We start from the raw sequence: 14,807 nt of genomic DNA, 5'->3' as shown, positions 1-14,807 counted from the left end.
AAATCGATTTGAATTAAATTGCAAAAAATTGGCTTAAATGGATTAAATTGTCTTGAAAATTTTTAAGCCTTTAATGAAATTAGTAATTTAATATTGAAAAAATGACTTTTGGCTAGCCAAAATCCGATTTTAACTTAGTTACCGATTCGGGATACGAATCCGATTCGGGCACGTGAATCGGATCCGTGGATTCGTGATTTTTTTTTTTTCCCAATTAGGATTCGTGGAGGATTCATGAATATATATATATATATATATATTACTGATCTTGCCCAAGCCCCAACTAGTAACAGATATATATATATATTTATTTATTTCTCTCATTTATTAGTATATATAATGCATAAAAAGGTCATTTTAGCACTAGAAAGCAAAAAAATATATTTAAAAAAGTCATATTATATAACTTAGACTCACTTAAACTTGTCGATCCTTGAGGATTCACGCTGGATCCTTGAGGATTCGTGCTTGGATTCATGCAGATCCAAGCAGGATCCTTGTTTTACACAGTGGATTCATCAGGATTCGTGGGCCATGAATCCGGACGAATCCACTATGTAAAACAAGGATCCTGCCCGGATCTGCACGAATCCAGGCACGAATCCGAATCCGGCCTCTAGGGCACGAATCCGGTAACTAAGGATTTTAATGATATATTGATTACTAAATCATCATTAAATGGAAACATTTAGCATCTTCAAGGCATTATTTACTTTCCTTTTGCAATTTTGGTCTAATTGGCAATTTTAAAAAGTAAATTTCATCCTGGCAAAGTTAATTTTGGGCTAAGCATTTAATTGGGAGCCATGTCTTGTGTTCTAATTAATTTATTTTTGCTACCAGGGTCCCAGTTGGCTAGCTAGGGAGGATGAGCAAGTAGGGTATGAGAGGAAACTCTTTCCCCTCATTTCTTCATTCCTCACTCTTCTTTGGTGCTTAGGCGATTTTTGGCTAGGAGCAAATTTTCTCTTCCTTGAGCAATTTTGCTAAGACAGATTGGCATCTTCTTTGGGTGATTTTTCCAGCTAGGGCAGCTTTGCATTATTGTTGACAAATTTCTTCATGGTAGAGATCTCTATGTTTGGCAATTTTCCATGATTAAGGGCAGATCTGCACTCTTCTTGCTTGGCGAATTTTGTGGGAGCCAACTTTTGTGTGAGGCAAATTTTGTGGGAGCCAAATTTTGAGGGAGCTGAATTTTGTGGGAGCCAAAATTTGTGGAAGAAAAAATTTTGATTTTCAAGAGGGACTGCATTTTTTACTTCAGATCTGGGCGATTTTATTTGGAGAAGAAATACATGATGGAGGTCTGACTTTTTTGGACAAATGGTGGACAATTCCAAAGGATTAAAATTCTAATTTGCAAGAGGTTTGAAATTCTCAAAGTCTGATCCTAAATTCGAAAAGGAAGATCTGGCTATTGGTAGAGGTAATTTCAAATCATTTAGAGTTGAAAGGGATCCTTAAGCTGATTTCCTTCTTTCATTCTTGTCTAGATATTGTCTCCCTTGGTTCTTCTTGCATTCATTGTCCACCACTTTACCATCCCGTAATAGGGCGACAAGATGGAGGATGGTAGAGCAAGCAAGATCCCTAAGGGAACAAACACTAAGAAAGAAAAAGAGGATATGATGCCCAAAACAACTTTCTTCTCGAAAATGAGGCAAATAACCGATACCAATGTCAGTACAGTAAACATGATACAGATAAAAATCCAAAAAGAGACCTAGCTATTGATAAAGGCAATTTCAAATCATTTATAGTTGAAAGGGGTCCTTAAGCTGATTTCCTTCTTTCATTTTTGTCTACATATTGTCTCCCTTGATTCTTCTTGCATTCATTGTCCAACACTTTACCATCCCGTAATAGGGCGACGAGATGGAGGATAGTAGTGCAAGCAAGATCCCTAAGGGAACAAACACTAAGAAAGACAAAGAAGATATGATGTCCAAAACAACTTTCTTCTCGAAAATGAGGTGAATAACTGATACCAATGTCAGTACAATAAACATGATACAAGTAAAGATTCCAAAAAGAAGACCCAGCTATTGGTAAAGGCAATTTCAAATCATTTAGAGTTGAAATGAGTCCTTAAGCAGATTTCTCTCTTTAGTTCTTGTCTAGACATTGTCTCCCTTGGTTCTTGCATTCATTATCCACCACTTCACCATCCTATCATAGGTTGACAAGTTGGTAGCTGTTAGTGCAAGCAAGAACCCTAAGGGAACAAACATTAAGAAAAACAAAGAGGATATAATGCCCAAAACAACTTTCCTCTCAAAAATGAGGCGAATAATCAATACCAATGTCAGAACAGTAAATATGCTACAAGTAAAGGATAGACTAAAGGAAAGACAATCCCCCTTGGCAAAGAAGATACAAAAAGCGGTGACACATCACAGCCTAGGCGTCAACACTTCCATTTCAACCATGATGAGCGACGTTGGGGTGGCACTTGATTTTGAAGACATCAGAGAAGAGGATATCAATGAGACAAGAGTTGGATCAAAATTGGATGAGTTAGGAAAGGTTGCTATCAAGAAGAAACATTTGAACACCCTTTCTTCCCTCAATGCCTTTATCGGATTTGCAAAAAAATATGAGAAGGATCATGAAAAGACACTACAAGCAACAAGCAACATGATGAAATCGGTTGAGCTTAAGATAAAGCATACACCTTGTCCTCCCATGGAAGAAGTCAACGAAAGGCTAGCTAGGTTCATTGCCTTAGCTAAAAGAAAAAAAGAAAAAGGGAGAGTTATATTAGGAGATCATTTGGTGTAAGCCCGAGTGGTAATTTCTCTTTCTTCTAGAATAGGACAAGTGTCTAATTCTGATTGGCCACCATTTTGTTGCCTTCTCATTGGTTACTACTTTTCCACTTTTTTCATTGGTCCATTGGCGAGGTGGTGTCTTCTCATTGGCCGATGGGGTGGCAACCCTAATTAGGGTTTCTAGGATCCAATCTAGATCGTTGATTTTTCTTTTGATCTCTACCGTTGGTTGTAATTTTGGCCTCTATATAGGGCCATTTTGCTCTTATTTGTGAGAGTTATGTTGGAGAATTGTTGCCAAAATACTATCAAAATTGTTCTCTATTCATTGTTGTGGCTTGCATGGTGGATATACATGATGATTTTGGTGTATTGCATGGTTCTTCTCATCTCTCAAATTAAAGTAGGATTTCATTTCATGTTAGAGTAGAAGTAGATGGCTAATTGTATGGTGATGTTAGTGAATATTTGATAGGGATCTACAACTAGGCCACTAGCATCTTAGTCGCTGGTTAGGGAGCCTTGTGTGGTAAACTAGTTCTCTTTTGCTTTGAATCACTGCATCTATGGAGGTGGATCCGTTGGTAAGCTCTCATTAGATCCGATCCCCATCCATTTGTTAACCTTTCCATTCATAGGAGTAGAATAGCGAGTAGTTGAAGGAGTAGGAGTAAAATAGTGAGTAGTTGGGTAGTCGAATTTCACTCTAAGAAAGTTAAGAAGGTAGAAGTCATTAGAACCATTATCGCCTCCTCGTGCAATCAACATTATCTGGTACTATATCCTCCACCATCACCGTCACCATCAACATCACCTGGCACTCATACAAAATCATCACCATCTCACCAAAAACCCAAGTCATCCTTGAATGAATAATGTAAGGCCGCCGACGTGATTACCAACAAATCACATCGATAAAACTAAGCGAATATCCACAAGTGTAAGGAACATTGGAGTTATTCTCGTGTCCCGTGAGCATTAACTTTTCAAGAGAGGAATTGTGTGTTTGATACTCCATATCAGATATTCAATTACTAATATGTTATGTAGTGGTACAAAAACTCACATCAACATACTGATGCAAGATAGACAGCCCATAGCCTATGAGAGCAGCAAGCTTATGCAAACAGAATGCTTATATTCCACATATGACAAAGAGATGTTGGCCATCGTACATGCGCTAACCAAGTTTCGACAGTATCTGGTGGGTGCCGAGTTTGTCATTCATACGGATCACAATAGTCTGAGATTTTTTCTAGAGCAACGAGACTTGAACTAGAGGCAACAAAAATGGGTAAGCAAAGTTCAGGCATTTGAATTTGACATTGAATATGTGAAAGGAAAGAACAATATGGTTGCAGATGCCTTCTCTAGGAAACCCGCCATCTGCTTACTAACCAAGATTTCAGTTGACTAGAAAGCACATTTGTTGGTAGAATATTCCAAAAACACATTGGCCTGTGAGCTAATTGATGGAAACACCCAAGATGATTGGTACAAAGTGGTGGATGACATCATTTACTATAAGAATTGGATTTTTTAGTGCCGAAATCCAAATTGAAGTAGAAAATCTTGAAGGAGGTACATGACTCACCCTTGGCAAGACACTCAGGTTTTCTCAAAACTTACAAACGTCTCAAGGAGACGTTTTCATGGAAAGGCCTTAAAGGAAATGTATTGCAGCATGTAAGAGTGTACAATCTACCAAGAGAACAAATCCGAACATACTCTACCCGCCGGGTTACTGCAACCTCTATCAATTCCAGAAAAGAAGTGGTAAAGTATCTCGATGGATTTCATTACTGGACTTCCCAAGGTGATCTGAAAGGATTTTATTTTTGTAGTGGTTGACAAATTGACGAAGTACGCACATTTCTTCGTCATCCCCTTAGACTTTCAAGCTGCACAGGTAGCTGATCTATTTTTTAGATAGGTCTTTCATCTAGACGGGTTACCTCGAAACATTGTCAGTGATTGCGATGGACAATTTATCAGTATCTTCTGGACAGAACTGTTTTGACTGGCAGGAACAGAGCTGTCACCAAATACTAGTTACCACCCTTAGACAGATGGGCAAACGGAGATTGTGAATAAGTGGCTCAAAGGTTACCTTCAGAACTATTTGTCAGCACAACAAAGGGCATGAGTCAAATGGATACACCTAGAGGAATATTGTTACAATACCATGTACCACATGTCCATCGGGATGGCACCATTCAAAGCTCTATACAGGTACGAACCCCTTTCCTTCATCGACACAGTTCTAGGAGACAATCGCATATCAAGGGCGAGGGACTGGCTTCAAGAGGGACAAGACATTCTAAGATACCTAAAGGAAAACTTACAATGGGCATAGAATCAACAAAAGATAAACGCCGAAAAACACCAAATAGAGAGGAGTTTCGAAGTAGGAGACTTGGTCTACCTAAGATTCCAGCCATACCAACAATCCTCATTAAAAGAGAAGGAAAAAGAAAAATTGAATCCACGATTTTATGGACTTTATCATGTAGTTCACCGCGTCAGTGAAGTCACCAATGAGCTGGAACTTCCGGAGGGGAGCCATATTCATAACATTTTTCATGTCTCCTGCTTGAAGAAAGTTGTGGGACAGAACATCACAGTAGCTACAAACCTTCCGCCACTCAATGAAGAAGAAAAGCTCATATTGGAACCAGCAAAGATTACTAAAGTAGGTGAGAAGACCCTACGGAACCGAAAGGTGAAGGAATATTTGGTGTGCTAGAAACACTTGCCGCTGGACGATGTAAATTGGGAAGGTGAGCACATTCTACAACATCCAGCATTGCGTTTTCTTGAGGACAAGCAAAATTTGGGATGAAAGGACTGTAATATCTCTATCATAAAATAGTTTATTAATCAAATCTATGTTAATGGGCCGATTGATGTAAAATATCTCGAACCCATTTTAGTTTTATTTCCATAGGTATGTGTAGCCATCAGCTATCTTTGTACACCCTTAAAAAGTTTTCCCGACAGGTATTTAAGCACGACTTGTAGGTAGTCATAGATATACAATTTTGGATTATTTCTTTGTACTGCAAATTCCTATTGGAGTTCTGGTTTTGTTCGCCATTTCGGAAGTGAAAGATCTTCCCTATTTGGCTCATGTGGTTTCAGTGTGATTCAACCTCACCCTATTCCATTGTTGCATGTAAGACTTTGCCCGAATCTAGCAAATTGGAGAACCATCTTTTGGCAATTATTAATTGAAGGTTGTTTGTGTTCTAATTCTCTATTCTTGTTTGGCATTGTTTGATGAACTTGAAATTAATAGTTTAAAGTGCAGATCTGAAATCATTATTTTTCTATACCTCCTTCATTTCTCCCAACACTCTGCGCAACTACCATTACTTACTATACGACCTCCAAGCTAAGTCGTACTACATCCCAACCAACTATACAGCCTCCATATACTCAATCATACGAGCCCCATACTCCCTACCGTACGGCTACTCTACTAATCGTACAACTTCATTCTCACTCTATCGTACGGCCCCCTTATACCTCTATACGGCCAGATTGCTAGCCGTACATCACCTCTCTCCCACCGTACGACACTTCTAGTGTCCCATACATACCATACGGCCTGCACCGTATGGCCTTCAACCTTGTCCGTACACTCCATTTGACATTTGTACAAGCATTCTGGTGGCTATATATTGATTTTTAGAGTTGTAGGTATGGGTCATTACACTTGAATGAACATCATCTAAGGGATTTTAAAATAAATCAACTAAATCAAAATAATTTATAACAAAAGACAATAATATATAATAGTATATACTTATAATATATATAATATATATTATATAATATATATATATCTGTAAATATATATAATAGTATATACTTATAATATATAATATATATATATATATATATATATATATTTGTATATATGTGTGTGTGTGTGTATATACATGCTTTCATTTGCGTATGTATTTTTGTTTCTCTTTCTCTTAGTGTATGTGTTTTTTGGTTTTCTTAGGTTCAAATTTTCTTTTTTTATAATTTCTTATTTTTATCACCTTTTATTTATATTTTTATAATTTTAAATTCTTCTGTGCCATTTATCTTTCATGTCTCATTTATTTCATTAGGTGGTGCACTTCTCACTTTTTGTTCTTTGCACGAATTTGTGTGCTCTCTCCTTCTCTTCTTATATCTCTTGAGAATGTCTCAATCTGCATATCTCTACTATCCTGCGCTTTCTCATCCTAATGATGGATCATGTAGTATGATCTAAAACGTTGATGGTAAAAATCACAACCAATCAAATCTAGAAAACATTTTATTTACAAATGGATTGTGGAAATCTGATAATGTTAAAAGACAATAAATTATCATACTTGTTAAAAAAATTAATAATCACAAAGGTTATCCTATAGGGATGGTGACATATAACGAATAACCAACACTTCCATTTCCATGAAACCATAATGATGAACTCAACTTCGCATGAAGTCACAACTACTATAAGGAATATTTTATAATTAAGCAAAAATTGGGGTTTAACTGTAATAACCCCAATTGGTTATAACTTCGTCAAACACCAAATTCTTCTCTAATTCAGTTGTTTGACATTTCATCAAACACTTTGCAAGCAAGCCTTGATACCACTATAATATCCTTTGTCAATTCGAACATCAACTTGTTGATTTGTAGGTCAAGGAAAATTTTGAAACACTTCCAATACAATCTCTATGCTTGTTGTTTCTAAGTTTTAGACTGGTTATGCTTGCTTCAAATGATATCAAAGGGAATCTAAAATCCTGTAATTGATTACTACTATATCTAAGAAAAGAACTACATGCATATGCAATTCTCTTTTGGCTTTTCAAATGCATATAGATGAAATCTAAATGAAAAATGTGCACTTACACAGCCAATTGGTATTTTGTCAAACACTTGGCATGCATACTATTATGTCAAACATGGTAGATATAAATATGCACATTACATCAAATATATAGACCTACAACTTATCACTCCTTTAGTGAGATATATTTTAATTCAATGCTTAACATAATATTCCAAGGCTCTTGGCTTTGCAACCCCAAAAAAAACTGAGTAGAAATGACATTATAAATTTGAAATAAAATGTGCATCTACAACTACTTATGACAGCCACCTTTACAATGCCAAATAACCAATTTAAATGATGCAAACTGATTGTAGAACCTGATATACAAATCGCCCAATGAAGGAGATGAAATTGCAATCATAATCAAGCCAAGTACTATAGTGTGGGTACTGTTCACGTCACTGTTCACAGCACTGTAGCAGCCAGCAATAAATGTAATCTCCAATTTAAGCACCAATAGAACTCTAGAATGAAGATCTCCTAAATGCCAAATTTAGTGGATATTTCACTACCTCAAATGGTTGCAACACTGAAGAATTGACGCTCTCCAATGGCTAACTGAAATCAAAAACCCTTAGTTTCTTCTCCCAAGTTTATATCAAATGCAATTGACAATAATCGGATGCTTAACAATGAAGCTCTCGCATCTATTAATTCTTTTCCTTCACCCTTCTAGAAGGAAATAAAATATTATTTAATTGCACTCTCTAGAAGCTTCCCTCTTTCCAATACAATAATTAGTTGTGCTTCTAAAAAATTAAATTAATTAAATATAAAGTCACCTTTAGATTTACTTATTTGTTGACTTTAATTCAATTTATTTCTCTTTATTTCTCCACTTAGCCTTCGGAGAATGAAAAGATAAGAACTCAATTGAGGGTCTAAAAGATGGGGAACATTACATTAACAAAGAGTTCAACAAGCTCATCCATCATCAAAGGACCTTAAAGATCTAACATGTCTCCATTGTACTATTCTAATACAATCATCAAGACATGCAAAACCTCTCACTATTCCAACTCTACAGATTTCTAATAGAAAAACCAAAGCATGCAAAAGTTCATTGTCATGAATGATCACTGAGAGTAGGCCACCAAAGTTCACAGCACAAACCTTCATAAGATGAGGTCTTGCAATTTGGAAGATTTGAAGTAAACAAAAAGTATCATTGCTCAAAAATGAAATTAGTGAAGAACAATCTGATTTTGTGGTTCTACACAAAGGACAACAGCAGTTCCAAATCAACTCCAAAGTGCTACAAAAACACCTCCAAGAAATCACCAACTGGAAATCCTCACTACCTTGACAAAGAATAGTGTGCCAACTCCACTGAATGAGACAACCTGTGAAATGATGAGACTGACCTTCAGCCAAACAACAAGCTCCAAACTGAAAACCTGATCTATTATTTGCCAAGAAATACTCCTAAGAGTGGTCATACTGTCAATGCTCCAATTTCTGTTTAAAATCTCTCTCTCCAGTCCATTTGTGAATGAACACATGGAATAACAAGACAGTTGGTAAGGGAATGACCAATGCTGTCAAATTTAGTATTTAGATCATCCCTCCAAAGCTCACTCCACATGCGATCTTCATTTGTCTCCTTATTTGTACAATTTATATTTGGGTGTCTTGCAAGAGAGTACACAATCACACCTCATAAAGAAAACTCAAATCATTAGCGGGCTGAAAATCATGCTCCAAGTCAGGTTATAAATCTTCTCCTGGATTCCATACCTTAATATTTTCACCAAATGCAGCACTACAACCAAGAGATTTTCCATCATCCAACTCAAAAAGTGGATTGTCATATCTTCTCTACACTGATCTCAAACAATAGGTTATCATTGAACACCACGAACTGATTTTTCCAATCTTCTTTATGCAAATCAAAAGAATTGCTGCTATTATGAATATCAAAATCAGAACTGTTATACCTTTCATCAATGACTCCAAGGCTGTCCCAAGTCTCTCATACATTCTCATTATCATCTTCAGCAATATATTGTGGATCTGAATCATCCTACATCGTAAACTTCTGCTCAAAGTCACCCCCGTGCAAAGATAAATCAGTTTCTGCTTCAAGATCTTCATCTCAATCATCATTAGTATCCTTCATACTTGCATTATGGTTATCACCACAATCAAAATGAAATTCATCTTGGATAAGATCTCTATCATACCTAGGTGCCAACACACCCAGATCCCATATTTCAAAAGGTTGATTGCTTTGTTCAGAAATTAAGTGCTTGTTGTCCACATGAGTGGAAAAAGTCACTGCCAAGCTCACTAGCACTGATGTCTTCATAGACGCTTCTCCCCAAAGGCTTTGCATAATCATTCAATATGTATCTGTCTTGGCTATCTTCACTGGAAATATCTGATATCAAATCCAAGGCTACTGTTTTATCTCTCTTCATGCACAGACTCATCAATAGTAATTGTATACATGTCCGAAGAGTCACTCTGAAAATTTGTCAACTGGTCTTCCTCTATCAAGGCACTAATCTTCGTTCAAAAGATTTGCTACGAAGCTCTTTCTATTTGTTTTTTTTCTCATTGTCTCTTACACTAGGAGAATATTTTTCATTTACTTCTTTCTTTTTAAAAAAGGATATTAACCAACCAGGATGCTCATGCAAGTAGTGAAGATCTTCTAGCATCTCATAAGTCTTCATCTTAATGATAGCACTGTTGTTTCCTCCATTATTTCTGCCATTGTTGACATCAATACCCATTTGTCTAGCCATCATCTGCAAAAATAAGTCTGTTTGTTGACTTTGCTCCTGAGATTTTTGTTCACCCGTATTCCTTGTAACCTGTTCACCTATGCTCAAGTGTTCTTTCGGATTTCTCTGTTCTTCTTGCCCCGTATTCAGTAATGCCCAGTTTCTCCATGTATTAAATCATGTGACAATGGTTGTACACTCCAATCAGCCATGTCACTGTCTAATCATTTTGTAGTGTACCCACTAGGATGGCAGGATACACTGCTCTGATGCCACTGTAAGATACCCCCTTGATCTGATAAAAAAAACGTAAACTTTGACTCCTGGAGTTTTTTTCAAACAGTTTGTGTGCAACCTGGATGCTGAGAATGCTGATTTGTTTTTCAATATGCAAATGTGTATTTGGTTTGAGGATGTTTACTAAGTTTATCAGATTTCCATACAACTAGAAATAACACAACAAAACTCTTGCCAAGGAATCAAATTTAATTCTGAAATGGTGACTAAAAAGCAGACTGAAACCAGTGTTTGTTAATAATAATATATTGTTTTCAGATTTATTCCAGAACTTTACTCAATAAAAAATCAGTGGTGTTTAACATCGCAGACCTGATTATCCCTCCAGCTTATCATCTACCAATGGTTGGCAACGTGCATACAAGCAAAAGATATTGTTCACACACAAATCTCCAGCATCAATCACATCTTCCAACATTACATAGCACCCAGCTGAGTGAATTACAAAGCCACCAAATATACATTTAACCTTTTGTAGAGTTTGGCTGCCTGAGACAAGGTTACAGGGCCATAAACTCAGTCAACAACTCTCTTCTAGGGCCCCCAGCTGCAGCCCAGCATGCTCACGGCTTGGCCTGGTAATGATATAGCACAGCAAAAAGATATACTGCCAGTAAGGTATGAAATGAAGCTCCACTAAACACCTGACAGGTACAGCTGGAGTATTTCTATGATATTATGAGAGTTTCTGGATTTGATTGTGTAATATATTTTATCATCAATGTTTTGGATCACACTACATGATCCATCATCAGGATGCAAGAGATTGAAAGGGGGAAAAAAATTCCTTTTGATCTCTTGTATCCTGATGATGGATCATGTAGTGTGATCAGAAATGTTGATGATAAAAAATCTTAGACAAACAAATCCAGAAACTCTCATAATATTCAGATGGATTGTGGAACTCTAATATCTTTGATATTTCTATGATGTCCACAATTTCCCAGCACTCCAAACTCTAAGATATGCAATAAAATCACTAACAACAATAACCCTTGATTGAAGATAAATACCTGCAAATACTCTTCAATCTCTTGATTTCTTCCTTTCAAGTACAGTCAAATTCCCCTGACGGTTTCTTGCAACCACGAGAACAATGCTAGCAAAGAGGATTTTTTGTCCTCCAAGCCCAAGAGAATAATCTGCAAAATTTCACCAACTTTTTATGCAATATCCAAACATAAATAAAGCATCCAAAAAGAGAGTACTTCGCTCCTTTCTATACACTTTCTCATGAGTTCACTCTCTTGTTTTTTCAATGTAGGATAAAAAACCATGACACTGTCTTTTACTCCTACATTCTCGCAACCCCTATTTTCCCGTGGTCCCTATTTTTCTGCAGAACACTATTTTCTTGTGGCTCCCTATATTCTCACGGCTCCTATTTTCTGCGGGTGCTCTTTTTTTTAAATTTCCCCTTTACCTTTTATGTCTCCAATGTGTTATAAAATGAAGAGGAACCATTTAATTTAAATATTTCCTACAAAGTATAGATTATGCATTAATAAAGTTAAATAATTAAATTTAACTTTATATAAGACTTTGTTGATGCATAATAAATTATATCAATGGTAAATGAATGATCCTATCAAATATTGAGCAATTTACCATCGATCTACCACTGCAGTGGAAGTTGAAATATAGCCGCAATGACTTACTATAAATAGTGTGGCCAAAACTGCCTCTAAACACCCCAAAATGAATTGTAATTGAAACTGCCTATGCCAAGTGGGCTCAAAGTCCCTTATGTCTTGGTTAGCTTATGGTACCAAGGGAAAATAGACTAACGACAACAATGTGTTGTGAACTCTAGAAAGGGGACATTACATTGATTCCAAAGCAAGTATATGGAAGGAACAATATGATCAAGGAGAGAGTTTCAAAAGAGTAAATCAAAGTTAGGGCCTTAATCATAAAATCATGCGATTAAAAAATATTGCCCATGGTGATTTATCACATTTACATGGCACCTAGCATGTTGAACAATGCCCAAACACCTTCACTAGCTAATTAAAAGTATTCCAGTTGACAACATATAAGGAATGGATCAAGCATAACCTATTCTAGGCAAAAGAGCATTAAATGCATTGTGGGAATCTGATTTCATTAATGGTCACTTTGACCACTCTCCCACTAAGTAGATGACACTTTTCTTATTGCTCCATGTGGGCCAACTTATTCATGACAAATTCTCTTTCCATGACCTAACCCTAATTAGGGCTAAGGTGGGAAAATTTGGTCCCTTAATTTCAAATCAATATTGATCGTTCACACTTAGGAGCTCTAGAAAAGGCCACCACTTTTCATTTCTAAATCATAGTACAATAGTTAGCTTGTTAGAAGTAAAGAGCTCTTGCTTCTTAGAGTATAAGTAAAATAGGAGGAGAAGACATTGTAAGACTAGTAGAAATAAAAGTTAGGTTTCTTGGAAGATATGGTGGATTCATGTTAAATTTTGACTTGTTGCATGGTGTTCTTCCAATATCTCAATTGCTAGAAAAAGTGCTTTGATTTCAATGGAGAATGTAATGGTGTTTCATGAATTTCTATGGCTCATTCTTTTTGCATTTTGTTGATTATACATTGCAGTGTAAAGTTAGCATGAGCCCCTGTTATACAGATTCTTAACTTCGACCATCAAATGTGCATTGTTCATTATGATATGAAAAATCTTTGTATAATCCTCGGAAGATTGCATAATTCCCATGGAGTTGTAGTTAATCTTGGCAAAGCAGAACTTGGTTATCTTGGAGTTCATGCACTGAAGCACTATCCATTGATATCATTGTCCTTAGGAATAGACTAGATTTCTTTAACCCTTTCCCTTTTAACTTTTAGTACATTTGAGTTGTGTTGTTGAAGGAAGAAGTATCATGAGATTGCAAAATCCAATGAAGAAGTTCCGGCCAACATTGCAGAAGAGGCAAAGAATGATTCAAATATAAGTCACTTTGTGTTACCAGCATATCACAATGACCATTGAGCTTATCGACACATCAAGATCTAGCAAAAAAGAACCTTGGAGTCACCCGTATGACCAATCCTAGCATACATGTGATTTTGCTCAAGAGAGGATAGGATACCTTGGCATTTTATTATGTGTTAGTGTGGTCGTAAAACACCCATCAACAGGTTCCAACTATCACCACCTTATCCAACCTATCAAATGCAAGTTCAAGGTCATGCTTCCCAAAACCTTCAGACCATGTTGTGGAAAGGGCATGCAGATTCATGCAGCCCACAAGACCAGTAAATCTCACAATAAGAAGTGGGGAATATTGACATTTCTCTAATAAAATCTTAAGGAGTTTCCAATAAACGATTTAAGTAACTCTTTATGGCCATACAATCTAGGGCTTTTCATGCAATTATTTCTTGGATATCTGGTTTATGATAAAATTAGAACATATTTACAGCATAAAAATCAATTAATCAAAGATATGCTAGACCATGTATAGAAAGATCAGAAGAAAAATTAAAAAATTGTCTCAATCACTTAAAAAGATAAAAGCAAAATTTGCATCCAAAAGGAGTTCAAAAACTGCGTCCACACTACGTCCTGCAGCTCGCATGTGCTTCTTCAAATACACTCCCTTACTTCTTCACTAGGATATGTTGAATGTGGAAAGTGGATGCAAAATAACGTATCTGTCTTTAATTACCAGTCTTCCTTGTGTGGGCCCAAAAGGCCTCCTCTTTGGGAGCCTACACAAAGTTATTCTCCTCACGTGAAGGATGGTCTTCTCAGATTACATTTATTGGTGTATATCAATTTACCCTGCCAATAAACCTCTTAAGGATTGAACTCTTGGTCCCAAAAATTAACTTGCCGCCCCATCTATAAGATAGATTTCAATGTCCATCTTGATGACTTCTAAAGATATGTGATTTGCGGTCTCAGTTGACGTCGTGTAAATTGTTAATCCCTTTTAACCTGCTTGACCTTCTTCATAATCTTACTATTTTATTTCCCGGTTCTTTTGTTTACTTTAAAATATTATCTAAATGATGGGAGGTTATTTTCTTGGGCCTTGAGACACAGTCAATGTATTTATTTGTTGTTGTTGCAATGTGTCCATCTTCAGTGGTGGCAACGATTGTCGCCTGACTCTTACAATT

At 36.5% G+C, this 14,807-nt stretch overlaps 1 protein-coding gene across 3 annotated transcripts in view; it reads right to left on the bottom strand.

The window, feature by feature from the left end:
- LOC149557274 (Nucleic acid-binding proteins superfamily) overlaps positions 1-14,807 on the bottom strand; it is a 208,591-nt gene that overhangs the window by 127,086 nt on the left and 66,698 nt on the right. The gene's annotated exons all lie outside the window — the stretch shown is intronic.

The sequence above is a fragment of the Cupressus sempervirens genome, chromosome 5 (genome assembly GCF_028749045.1).
Source record: "Cupressus sempervirens isolate cs-2001-9-10 chromosome 5, ASM2874904v1, whole genome shotgun sequence".
NCBI lineage: Eukaryota > Viridiplantae > Streptophyta > Pinopsida > Cupressales > Cupressaceae > Cupressus > Cupressus sempervirens.
Note: the sequence above shows the minus strand (reverse complement) of the source record. Positions and strands in the feature narration are given on the sequence as shown.